This window comes from Callorhinus ursinus, unplaced genomic scaffold (genome assembly GCF_003265705.2).
Source record: "Callorhinus ursinus isolate GAN/ISIS: 27379988/994484 unplaced genomic scaffold, GSC_fseal_2.0 scaffold70, whole genome shotgun sequence".
In the NCBI taxonomy this organism is placed as follows: Eukaryota; Metazoa; Chordata; class Mammalia; order Carnivora; family Otariidae; genus Callorhinus; species Callorhinus ursinus.
This window is the reverse complement of record NW_027397132.1, coordinates 1,227,246-1,240,779: the sequence shown is the minus strand read 5'-3', so window position 1 is coordinate 1,240,779 and position 13,534 is coordinate 1,227,246. Positions and strand designations below refer to the sequence as shown.

Here is a 13,534-nt window from a genome sequence, read left to right as displayed (position 1 = left end):
TGCTGAGCCTACCAAGAGAAGGCTGTGCTGTCTGCGTGCCGTCCCTCCTTCTCGTGGTTCCGCACACAGCAGTGTAGGTTCAGGGCAGCATAAACCCAGCAGCTGATTGCACTGCTGTAGGCATGCATGCCCGAAAGAAGACGGAAGATAAAATGTGACACAGCTGGTATATTTCCTATAAAATATCTGTACAGTTAGGTATATTTAATATGTGTAGGTTTTGCAGCATTAAAATACTAACATGTAGTATTTACCTGTAATTTTAGTAAATAACAATACCTTTCCTTCAACCAAAATAGTGAAATTTAATGGGAATCTAATATACCCTCCCTTGGGATCACTTAAGTAACCTAGGTATACTTCTCTCTAAACAGAAATATTTTCTCTTCTCTTCGCTTTCTTTCTTCCTTTCTTTTTATTTTTCAAGATTTTATTTATTTATTTCTCAGAGAGAAACAGAGACAGCACAAGCAGGGAGAGAGGGAGGCAGAGGGAGAAGCAGGCTCCCCGCTGAGCAAGGAGCCCGATGCGGGACTTGATCCGAAGATCCCGGGATCATGACCCAAGCCGAAGGCAGCTGCTTAACCTACTGAGCCACCCAGGCGTCCCTTCTCTTTGCTTTCTTGATCATAGACTTTCCTTTATTCTTAAGGGAGGCCCTGAGAGACTTTCTAGGGCTTTTACCATTTTGGAGTCTTAACACTCATGAATTCATTTCAAGTAATAGAATCCTAACTCAGATCAGCATGTACAGAAGGGGGACTTTTTTTGACGCTGGAACCAGGCAATGGGAAGAGTAGGGGTTAGGAGGACCTTAGAGGCAACTGGAGCTGGGAACTTGGACACCATCGTGCTTTTCGTTCACTCCTTGTTTCTCTCTTCTTTGCGTGTTGGCTGAAATCCCGCACGCCAGCTTCTTTCCTCAGCTTGGAGCGTAGCTGCTGCCAACGCCAGGTTCAGATCCTTGTAGCTTTACTACCAGAGGAAAGGAGCTTCTCTTTCCTCAGACCAGAAAGAAAACCCTTGGCGAGCCATTCTGGTTGGCTTCCCCCGAGTCTGACAGTGTTGACCCCTCCCTGTGGGCAGGAAGCCACGACAGAGAAGAGCCTGATGACTTCTGTCCAAGACATAGTGGGGATGGACCAGGGCACAGTCATGGGCACAGCCAAATGGTAGTGACCTGGACAGCCATCCTCATTACATTCATACACCTTTCTGTGTTTCTCGAGCCCTCTTCTCTAAATTCCTTCTTAATAGGAAGAAATTCTTTCCAATTTCTCTGCATAGAATAGTCACAGAATATTTTTATGATCTTGGGATGGAAGAGGGCTTTCCAAGCTTGACACCAAATGCAGAAACATAAAGGAAAATATTGGCAAATAGGTTTCAAAAAATTAAATATTCTTTATGGAAAAAGACACCATAAACAAATTTGACCAAGTAGCAAAAATATTTGTAAACTACAAAGAATGTCTAAGAAAAAAAAAAACCAACCCTGTTATATATTAATATATACTAAGGTTACAAACAAATGTATAAGAAGAAGAACACTTCAATAGGAAAGAATAAGTCAAGGATGTGAAAGGAGAAATTCATGAAAAGAAATTCAAATGGCCAATAAAAAATAGGAATTCCGCTATTAATTAAAGAAATACAGGGGTAGCTCAGTTGTTAAGCGTCTGCCTTTGGCTCAGGTCATGATCTTGGTCCTGGGATCGAGCCCCACCTCGGGCTCCCTGCTCCGCGGGAAGCCTGCTTCTCCCTCTCCCACTCCCCCTGCTTGTGTTCCCTCTCTCGCTGTGTCTCTCTCTGTCAAATAAATAAATAAAATCTTAAAAAAAAATACAAACATAAGATGATAACAGCTAAACAAAGATGAGAAGAAAGGATGCTAGGTGGTGATGGGTTGAGGAGTGTGTGTGGGAAACAGGCCCTTGGATACTCCCTGCTAGCGGGACTGTAAATTGATAGAGACATTCTTCCCTGAGGGTAGTCTGACAGTTATGTATCCAAATGTAAGATGTATTTACCCTTGATCCTGCAGTTCCACACTCAGTAGTTTATTTAGATCAGTATGCAAATAAATATCTACAAAGGAATTTATTGCAGCATCAGATTAAATGTCTGTCAGTATGTAACTTGTTAAAATATGGTAAGTCCATACAATGGAGTATTATGTAGTCCTGTGAAAGGAGGAAAGGTATTTGTGATATGTTAAGTGAGAAAAGTATACCATATATTCAAGAGCAAATCTAGAAGAAACTCTACATGTTTTTTCCTTTTTAAAATGTATTTTATTTTACGAATAGATAATATAGTCATACAGTTGAAAAACCAAAACATACAAAGGTATATAGAGTGAAAAGCCTCTAATCTTTGAATCTGACCTCAGCTCCTACCCCCACTGTCTGTCTGTCCGTAACTACTCTTCTTGGTTTCTTATACATCTTTCTGGACTTTATTGATGTAAATATTCGCATTTATGTGCCCCCCCCCACGCCCCCCCTCCCCCCCCCCCCCGCCATTACCAAAACACACTTTTTTTACTCATAGGGGCATGGTAAATACATTATTCCGCATCTTGCTTTTTTCACTTACAGATGTACCTTAGAGATCTTTCCGTATGCATAAAGAGAGCTTGTTTATTCCTGCTTACAGTTTCTATTTAAATTGTATGGACTTAGCACAATTTATTTAACCTATTGATGGATATTTGGGTTGTTTCTAATCTTATGCTCTTATTTCTAATCTTATGCTATTAAAAATAAAGCTTGTACATATGTTGGTTTGCACATTGATGTTGGGCTGCTATATTTGTAGAATAAATTTTCAGAAGCAGTCAAAGAGTACATAATTTTGGGGGATATTGCCAGCTTACCCTCCACAAGGAGTTGTGTTAATTTATGTTCCTTCTATTTGTGTGTCAAATGGTATATGTTATTACTATTGAAGCTAAGTTGGTATCAGTTCAAATTAGATTATTATAAATTTAGGGTGATAACTGTAATCTCCATGGTAACCACTAAGAACATAACTAGTAAATATGGAAACAGAAAATGAAGAAATCAAAATGTACACTAAAAAAAAATTAGTCAAATATACACGAAAAAAGAATTTTTTGATGTTTCCTGATTTTAATATAGCCAAATTTAACAGCCCCTTAAGCTAGAAATGTAATATCTCTTTTTTGTAATTTTTATAATTTTTTTAAATTTTTAATTTTTTTAAAGATTTTATTTATTTATTTGTCAGAAGAGAGAGTGTACAAGCAGGAGGAGTGGCAGACAGAGGGAGAGGGAGAAGCAGGCTCTCCGGGTCTCGATCCCGGGACACTGAGATCATGACCTGAACCGAAGGCAGACGCTTAACCATCTGAGCCACCCAGGTGTCCCTTTTTTTTTTTTAATTTTTAAAATTATTATTTTTTTTAAGAGTTAGAGCTTTTTTTTTTTTTTTAAAGAGTTAGAGCCTTTTATGTCTTAAATACTTTCCTATTCTGTGGTCAAAATGATGCTTAACTACTTTTTCTTCCTACACTCTTTTAAGGTTTTACTTTAACATTTAAATTAATTTAAATCCATAACCCATCCTGAGTTAAATTTTTTAAAAATTTTTTGTTATGTTAATCACCATGTATCACATCATTAGTTTTTGATGTAGTGTTCCATGATTCGTTTTTTGTGCATAACACCCAGTGCTCCACGCAGAACGTGCCCTCTTTAATACCCATCACCAGGCTAGCCCATCCCCCCACCCCCCCTCCCCTCTAGAACCCTCAGTTTGTTTTTTAGAGTCCATCGTCTCTCATGGTTCGTCTCCCCCTCCAATTTCCCCCCTTTCATTCTTCCCCTCCTGCTATCTTTTTTTTTTTTCTTAACATATATTGCATTATTTGTTTCAGAGGTACAGATCTGTGATTCAACAGTCATGCACAATTCACAGCGCTCACCATAGCACATACCCTCCCCGATGTCTATCACCCAGCCACCCCATCCCTCCCACCCCACCCCCACTCCAGCAACCCTCAGTTTGTTTCCTGAGATTAAGAATTCCTCATATCAGTGAGGTCATATGATACATGTCTTTCTCTGATTGACTTAGTTCACTCAGCATAACACCCTCCAGTTCTATCCACGTCGTTGCAAATGGCAAGATCTCATTCCTTTTGATGGCTGCATAATATTCCATCGTATATATATACCACATCTTCTTTATCCATTCATCTGTCGATGGACATCTTGGCTCTTTCCATAGTTTGGCTGTTACGGACAGTGCTGCTATAAACATCGGGATGCACGTATCCCTTCGGATCCCTACATTTGTATCTTTGTGGTAAATACCCAGTAGTGCAATTGCTGGATCGTATGGTAGCTCTATTTTCAACCGTTTGAGGAAACTCCATACTGTTTTCCAGAGTGGCTGCACCAGCTTGCATTCCCACCAACAGAGTAGGAGGGTTCCCCTTTCTCCGCATCCCTGCCAACATCTGTCATTTCCTGACTTGTTAATTTTAGCCATTCTGACTGGTGTGAGGTGGTATCTCATTGAGGTTTTGATTTGGATTTCCCTGATGCCGAGCGATGTGGAGCACTTTTTCATGTGTCTTTTGGCCATTTGGATGTCTTCTTTGGAAAAATGTCTGTTCATGTCTTCTGCCCATTTCTTGATTGGATTATTTGTTCTTTGGGTGTTGAGTTTGATAAGTTCTTTATAGATTTTGGATACTAGCCCTTTATCTGATATGTCATTTGCACATCCTTCTCCCATTCTGTTGGTTGTCTTTTGGTTTTGTGGACTGTTTCTTTCGCTGTGCAAAAGCTTTTTATCTTGATGAAATCCCAATAGTTCATTTTTGCCCTGGCTTCCCTTGCCTTTGGTGATGTTTCTAGGAAGAAGTTGCTGCGGCTGAGGTCGAAGAGGTTGCTGCCTGTGTTCTCCTTTAGGATTTGGATGGACTCCTGTCTCACGTTTAGGTCTTTCAACCATTTGGAGTCTATTTTTGTGTGTGGTGTAAGGAAATGGTCCAGTTTCATTCTTCTGCAGGTGGCTGTCCAATTTTCCCAACACCATTTGTTGAAGAGACTGTCTTTTTTCCATTGGACATTCTTTCCTGCTTTGTCAAAGATTAGTTGACTACAGAGTTGAGGGTCCATTTCTGGGCTCTCGATTCTGTTCCATTGATCAATGTGTCTGTTTTTGTGCCAGTACCATACTGTCTTGATGATGACAGCTTTGTAATAGAGCTGGAAGTCCGGAATTGTGATGCCACCAGCTTTGCTTTTCTTTTTCAACATTCCTCTGGCTATTTGGGGTCTTTTCTGGTTCCATACAAATTTTAGGAAAATTTGTTCCATTTCTTTGAAAAAAGTTGACGGTATTTTGATGGGGATTGCATTGAATGTGTAGATTGCTCTAGGTAGCATTGACATCTTCACAATATTTGTTCTTTCAGTCCATGAGCATGGAACATTTTTCCATTTCTTTGTGTCTTCCTCAATTTCTTTCATGAGTATTTTATAGTTTTCTGCGTACAGATTCTTTGCCTCTTTGGTTAGATTTATTTCTAGGTATCCTATGGTTTTGGGTGCAGTTGTAAATGGGATCGACTCCTTAATTTCTCTTCCTTCTATCTTGTTGTTGGTGTATAGGAATGCCACTGATTTCTGTGCATTGATTTTATATCCTGCCACTTTACTGAATTCCTGTATGAGTTCTAGCAGTTTTGGGGTGGAGTCTTTTTGGGTTTTCCACATAAAGTATCATATCATCTGCAAAGAGTGAGAGTTTGACTTCTTTGCCGATTTGGATGCCTTTCATTCCTTTTTGTTGTCTGATTGCTGTGGCTAGGACTTCTAATACTATGTTGAATAGCAGTGGTGAGAGTGGACATCCCTGCCGCGTTCCTGACCTTAGGGGGAAAGCTCTCAGTTTTTCCCCATTGAGAATGATATTCGCTGTAGGTTTTTCATAGATGGCTTTTATGATACTGAGCTGTGTAACCTCTATCCCTATGCTCTGAAGAGTTTTGATCAAGAAAGGATGCTGTACTTTGTCAAATGCTTTTTCTGCATCTGTTGAGAGGATCATATGATTCTTGTTCTTTCTTTTGTTAATGTATTGTATCACGTTGGTTGATTTGCGGATGTTGAACCAGCCTTGCAGCCCAGGGATAAATCCCACTTGGTCGTGGTGAATAAGCCTTTTAATGTACTGTTGGATCCTATTGGCTAGTATGTTGGTGAGAATTTTTCCATCCATGTTCATCAAGGATATTGGTCTGTAATTCTCCTTTCTGATGGGGTCTTTGTCTGGTTTGGGGATCAAGGTAGTGGTGGCCTCATAAAACGAGTTTGGAAGTTTTCCTTCCATTTCTATTTTTTGGAACAGTTTCAGGAGAATAGGTATTAATTCTTCTTTAAATGTTTGGTAGAATTCCCTTGGGAAGCCATCTGGCCCTGGGCTTTTGTTTGTTGGGAGATTTTTTTTTTTTTTTAAGATTTTATTTATTTATTTGAGAGATAGAGAGCACGAGAGGGAAGAGGGTCAGAGGGAGAAGCAGACTCCCTGCCGAGCAGGGAGCCCGATGTGAGACTCGATCCTGGGACTCCAGGATCATGACCTGAGCCGAAGGCAATCACTTAACTGACTGAGCCACCCAGGCGCCCTGTTGGGAGATTTTTGATGACTGCTTCAATTTCCTTAGTGGTTATAGGTCTGTTCAGGTTTTCTATTTTTTCCTGGTTAAGTTTTGGTAGTTGATACATCTCTAGGATAATGCATCCATTTCTTCCAGGTTATCTAATTTGCTCGCATATAGTTGCTCATAATATGTTCTTATAATTGTTTGTATTTCTTTGGTGTTGGTTGTGATCTCTCCTCTTTCATTTAAGATTTTGTTGATTTGGGTCATTTCTCTTTTCTTTTTGATAAGTCTGGCCAGGGGTTTATCAATCTTGTTAATTCTTTCAAAGAACCAGCTCCTAGTTTTGTTGATCTGTTCTACTGTTCTTTTGGTTTCTATTTCATTGATTTCTGGTCTGATCTTTATTATTTCTCTTCTCCTGCTGGGTTTAGGCTTTATTTGCTGTTCTTTCTCTAGCTCCTTTAGGTGTAGGGTTAGGTTGTGTATTTGAGACCTTTCTTGTTTCTTGAGAAAGGCTTGTATTGCTATATACTTTCCTCTTAGGACTGCCTTTGCTGCATCCCAAAGATTTGAACAGTTGTGTTTTTACTTTCATTGGTTTCCATGAATTTTTTTTAATTCTTCTTTAATTTCCTGGTTGACCCATTCATTCTTTAGTAGGATGCTCTTTAGCCTCCATGTATTTGAGTTCTTTCTGACTTTCCTCTTGTGATTGAGTTCTAGTTTCAAAGCATTGTGGTCTGAAAATATGCAGGGAATGATCTCAATCTTTTGGTACCCGTTGAGACCTGATTTGTGACCTAGGATGTGATCTGTTCTTGAGAATGTTCCATGGGCACTAGAGAAGAACGTGTATTCCGTTGCTTTGGGTTGGAATGTTCTGAATATGTCTGTGAAGTCCATTTGGTCCATTGTGTCATTTAAAGTCTTTATTTCCTTGTTGATCTTTTGTTTAGATGATCTGTCCATTTCAGTCAGGGGGGTGTTAAAGTCCCCCACTACTGTTGTATTGTTGTCAATGTGTTTCTTTGCTTTTGTTATTAATTGCCGTATATAATTGGCTGCTTCCATGTTGGGGCATAGATATTTACAATTGTTAGATCTTCTTGTTGGATAGACCCTTTAAGTAGGATATAGTGTTCTTCTTCATCTATTACAGTCTTTGGTTTAAAATCTAATTTGTCTGATATAAGGATTGCCACCCCAGCTTTCTTTTGGTGTCCATTAGCATGGTAAATGGTTTTCTGCCCCCTCACTTTCAATCTGGGAGTGTCTTTGGGTCTAAAATGAGTCTCTTGCAGACAGCATATGGATGGGTCTTGGTTTTTAATCCAGTCTGATAGCCTGTGTCTTTTGGGGCATTTAGCCCATTTACATTCAGGGTAACTATTGAAAGGTATGAATTTAGTGCCATTGTATTGCCTGTAAGGTGACTGTGACTGTATATTGTCTGTGTTCCTTTCTGGTCTATGCTGCTTTTAGGCTCTCTCTTTGCTTAGAGGACCCCTTTCAGTATTTCTTGTAGGGCTGTTTTCGTGTTTGCAAATTCCTTTAGTTTTTATTTGTCCTGGAAGCTTTTTATCTCTCCTTCTATTTTCAATGATAACCTAGCTGGATATAGTATTCTTGGCTGCATATTTTTCTCGTTTAGTGCTCTGAATATATCATGGCAGTCCTTTCTGGCCTGCTAGGTCTCTGTGGATAGGTCTGTTGCCAGTCTAATGTTTCTACCATTATAGGTTACATATCTCTTCCCCCGAGCTGCTTTCAGGATTTTCTCTTTGTCTCTGAGACTCTTAAGTTTTACTATTAGATGTCGGGGTGTTGACCTATTTTTATTGATTTTCACAGGGGTTCTCTGTGCCTCCTGGATTTTGATGCCCGTTTCCTTCCCCACATTAGGGAAGTTCTCTATTATAATTTGCTCCAATATACCTTCTGCCCCTCTCTCTCTTTCTTCTTCTTCTGGGATCCCAATTATTCTAATGTTGTTTCATCTTATGGTATCGCTTCTCTCTCAAATTCTGCCCTTGTGATCCAGTAGTTGTTTATCTCTCTTTTTTCTCAGCTTCTTTATTTTCCATCATTTGGTCTTCTATATCGCTGATTCTCTCTTCTGCCTCATTTATCCTAGCAGTTAGTGCCCCCATTTTTGATTGCACCACATTAATAGCCTTTTTGATTTTGACTTGGATTTTAGTTCTTTTATTTCTCCAGAAAGGGTTTCTCTAATAACTTCCATGCTTTTTTCAAGGCCAGCTATTATCTTTAAAATCATGATTCTGAACCCTAGGTCCGACTCGTACTAATGTCCGTATTGAGTAGGTCTCTGGCAGACGGTACTACCTCTTGTTCTTTTTGTTGAGGTGATTTTTTCCGTCTTGTCATTTTGTCCAGAGGAGAATAGATGAATGAGAGAACAAGATGCTAACAGGGTAACAATGTCCCCAGAAAATATACTCTAAACAAATCAGAAAAGACCTGAAACCAGGGGGAAAGAAAGGGAAAGAAATAAAAAAGAGAAAAAAAAGAAAAAGAAAAAGATAAAAAGAAAGAAAAGCAGAACAAAACAAAAAAAGAACAGAATATGATCAAATATGATCAGGCGGGTACATAGATCAGTGCCACAGACTAGATTTTGGGTGTATTTTGGTCTGTTAGAAGAAAGCGCCTCCCAAAATTTTGAAGGAAGAAAGACTTATATATGTACAAAATAAGGGTTGATACGATGAAGGGGGAATATGACTGTAAAGATGAAAATTATAAAAAAATTTATAAGAGGAATTGATAAGTTTGAAAAAAGAAAGAGGATTTAAAAAGGGGGAGAGAATGTGATCAGGCAGGAGACTGGAACAAAGCCATACGCTAGAGATTTAGGGTATATTTTGATCTGTTTAGAAGAAACTGTATCTCAAAATTTTAGAGAGAGAACAACTTATATATATATGCCAAAAATAAGGGTAAATACTATGAAGGGCTAGACTATGCTTCTAAAAATGAAAAATAAAATTTTTTTTTTAAAAAAGGGATTGGTAAGATGTTGGTTGAAAAAGGGAAAAAGAAAAATTCAAAAAAAAGTTAAAAAAATTAACTTTGAAAGACTAAAGAATCGTGGTAAAAAAGCCATGAATTCTATGTGCAGCATTCCCCTAGCGCTGGAGTTCTCCCTTTCTCATCGATCAGTAAACTTGGTCTTGTCTGGCTGTTCTTGCTGATCTTCTGGAGGGGCCTGTTGCCGTGGTTCCCAAATGTCTTTGCCGGAGGCGGAATTGCCCTGCCCTTGCCGGTCAGGGCTAAGTAACCTGCTTGGGTTTGCTCTCAGGAGCTTTTGTTGCCTGCAAGCTTTTGGTACAGCTTTGGAGGATGAGAGTGAAAATGGCGGCCTCCCAGTCTCTGCCCCGGAGGAGCCAAGAACTCGGGACCCCACTCCTCAGTGCGCCCCCAGAGAAAAGCAGTGAATCACTCCCTTCTCCCCGGTCTCCGGCCGCACTCCATGTTCACGCGGCCTGTGACCGAGCGTTTCTGTCTGTGGCACCCGACTCGGTGTGGAGTCTCCAAACCCAGCAGATCCCTGCGGTGCGCTGCCGCGCCGCTCCTCTCGGGGGAGGAAGGGGAGTCTCCCCGGATCTGCCGCTTGTTGGGTCCCTGCTGGAGGAGCAGTGGCCCCGACTGTGTCTCCAGTCACAGTTTATGGCAACCCCGAGGTGAGAGCCCATGCCTCGGCTCCGTCTCTGCAGCCGGCTTCCCCACTCTGATACTCAGGGGCTCTGCTGCACTCAGGCACCCCCGGTCTTTCTGTGACCCCGAGGGTCCTGAGACCACACTGTCCCGCGAGAGTTCCACCCCCGCTTAGCCACTGCAGCGACATCCCTCACTGGAGCCAACTTCTAAATGTTCCGATTTTGTGCTCCGCGGCTCTATCACTTGCCAGAAGTGGCCGACGAGGCCCCCTCCCCCGCCGTCTAATCTCTCGAATATCGCCTCAGATTCACTTCACACGTCCTACCTTCCCGTAAGTGGTCGCTTTTCTGTTCAGAGAGTTGTTGCTATTCTTTTCTTGGATCTCCTGTTGAGTTCGTAGGTGTTCAGAATGGTTTAATCCCTATCCGGCTGAATTCCTGAGACCAGACAAAATCCAGGTCTCCTACTCCAACACCATCTTGCTCTGCCCAAACCTGAGTTAATTTTTGAGTATGGTGTTAAAGAATCCATGAATCTTTTTGGTAGATTACTGTGTTTTTCTCAGCTTTCTTCACTGATTGGTCCTTCTATTCCTCTCGCTTTTTAGTTCCATATGTAGGGGCACCTGGGTGGCTCAGTCAGTTAAACGTCTGCCTTTGGCTCAGGTCATGATCCCGGAGTCCCAGGATTGAGCCCCACGTTGGGCTCCCTGCTCAGCGGGGAGTCTGCTTCTCACTCTGACCCTCTCTCTCAAGTAAAAAAACAAAAAACACCATTTGTGTTGTGTCTGTTGTAGGCCTTCTATTCTATTTCAGTAATTTGTCAATTCCTTGTTCCAGTACAACATTGGCTTAATTATTTAATAGTTTCACAATAATGATGTGATTTGCAAGTTTTTCTCCTATTCTGTAGTTTGTCTTTTCACTCTTTTGGTAGTGTCCTTTGATACACAAAAGTTTTAAATTTTGATGATGTCCAGTTTATTTTTTTCTTTTGTTGCTTGTGCTTTTAGTGTCATACTTAAGAAACTTTTGTCAAACTCAAGGTCATGAAGATTTGCACCAATGTTGTCTTCTATGATTTTTATAGTTTTAGTTTTGAAATTTGGGTCTTTGACCCATTAGTATTTGTATATGGTGTGAAGTAAGGTTCCAGGTTCATTGTTTTACAGGTGGATAGCTAGTTGCCCCAGCAACAATTTGTGAAGAGACTGTTCTTCCCCCATTGAATTGTCTTGGCACCTTGTTGAAAATCAGTTGACCATATTTGTTTGTGTTTATTTTGGGACTCTCAATCCCACTGATCTATATCTAGCCTTATTGCCAGTATCACAGTGTTTTGACTAGTATAGCTTTGTAGTGAGTTTTGGAATTGAGAAGTTTATGAATCTTCCAACTTTGTTTTAAAGAATGTTTTGGCTATTCAGAGTCCCTTGAAATTCTATATGATTTTTTATTTTATTTATTTATTTATTTTTAAGATTTTATCTATTAGAGCGAGAGAGAGCATAAGCAGGAGAGCAACAAGCAACGGAGAGGGAGAAGTAGACTTCCCACTGAGCAGGGATCCCGCAGGGTGGGGCTTAATCCCAGGACCCCAGGACCATGACCTGAGCCAAAGACCGACGCCCAACTGACTGAGCCACCCAGGTGGCCCCCCCATATGAATTTTAGGATCAGTTTTTCCATTTCTGCAAAATAGGCCATTAAGATTTGTGTGTGTGCCATTTTGATTTCCTTTTGTTTATATTTTTTAGATATTTTCTTGGGGATCATAATTATCTTCAATTTATAACAATTGTGTTTCAGTTGATACCAATTTTTAGCTTCAGTACCATATAAATAGTCGGCAATTCAGTCGAGTCCTTTTATGTCATCACAAATTACATCTTCAGATCTTGTGTTTCCATTAACATAGATTTATAATTTTTCATGTGTTTATCTTTTCAATCGTGTAGTAAATTAAAAGAGGAGCTACACACCAAAAGTACAATGATGCTGGCTTTTATAATTACCTATGTAGTTTTACAAGTGATCTTTATTTGTTCATATGGCTTCCAGTTACTGTTTAGTGTCCTTTTACTTTAACCTGAAGGACTCCCTTTAACAGTTATTGTAGGGCAGGTATAGTGGCAGTAATCTCCCTAAACCTGTGTTTATCTAGAGATGTCTTACCTTCTCCTTCATTTTTTGGAAGACGGTTTTTGTCGGGTATAGAATTCTTGATTGACGGGTCATTTCTTTCAGCATGTCACTTGTGCCATCCCACTGCCTTTTGGCCTCCATGGTTTCTGGTGAGAAATCAGTTGTTAATCTTATCAAAGATCCCTTATATGTAGGAGTGGCTCCCTTTTGGTGCTTTCAAGATTCTCCATCTTTGGTTTTTGACAGTCTGATTATGATGTGTTTGAGTTTATCTTACTTGGAATTTGTTGAACTTCTTGCATGTGTAGATTCATACCTTTTTCCAAGTTGGGACATTTTTTACCATTATATCTTCAAATATTCTTTCTGCCCTCTTTCCCCCTCTTTTTCTGGGGCTCTCATGCGTATGTTGGTCCCTTTGGTGGTGTCCCACAAGTCCCTTTGGAGCCTTTGCCCATTGATATTTTTTTTTCATTCTTTTTTCTTCTGCTCAGCTTGGATAATTGTATTTGAACTCTCTTCAAGGTCACGGCTGCTTCTGTCTGCTCCCATCTTTGGTTGAAACCCTCTAGTAAATTTTTTTGTTTCAGTTATTGTACTTTTTGGCTCCAAATTGGCATTTGGCTCCTTTTACTAATTTGAATCTCTTTATTGATCTTCTCCACTTATCAGGACAGCATTCTCCTGGTGTCCTTCAGTTCTTTGTCCATGATTTCCTTTTGCTCTTTGAGCGTGTTTAAGACAGTTGATTTCAAGTCTTGTCTGGTAAAGCCACTGTGTTTTCTCAGGGACACTTTGTTTTACATTTTCTTTGTACCTATGAGTGGACCATGCTTTCTTGTTTCTTTGCATGTTTTGTACTTTTTTGTTGAAAATTGGACATTTTGAATAATATGTACTTAGAAGAAGGAAGAAAACAAAAACAAAATAAAAGTATTCTGTGGGTCTTTGCATATTAGCTCTGTGTTGGGATGCTCTTCACCCAGGCTACTTACAGCTCTGCCTTAGTCCTCACCTCCTGCTTGTGCTGGGCATGAAGCCTAGCTAGAGGTGTGAAAGTTATGTT

General features: G+C 40.1%; 1 protein-coding gene across 2 annotated transcripts in view; it reads left to right on the top strand.

Moving 5' to 3' along the window:
* LMTK2 (lemur tyrosine kinase 2) overlaps positions 1–13,534 on the top strand; it is an 89,838-nt gene that overhangs the window by 26,194 nt on the left and 50,110 nt on the right. The window lies entirely within an intron of this gene.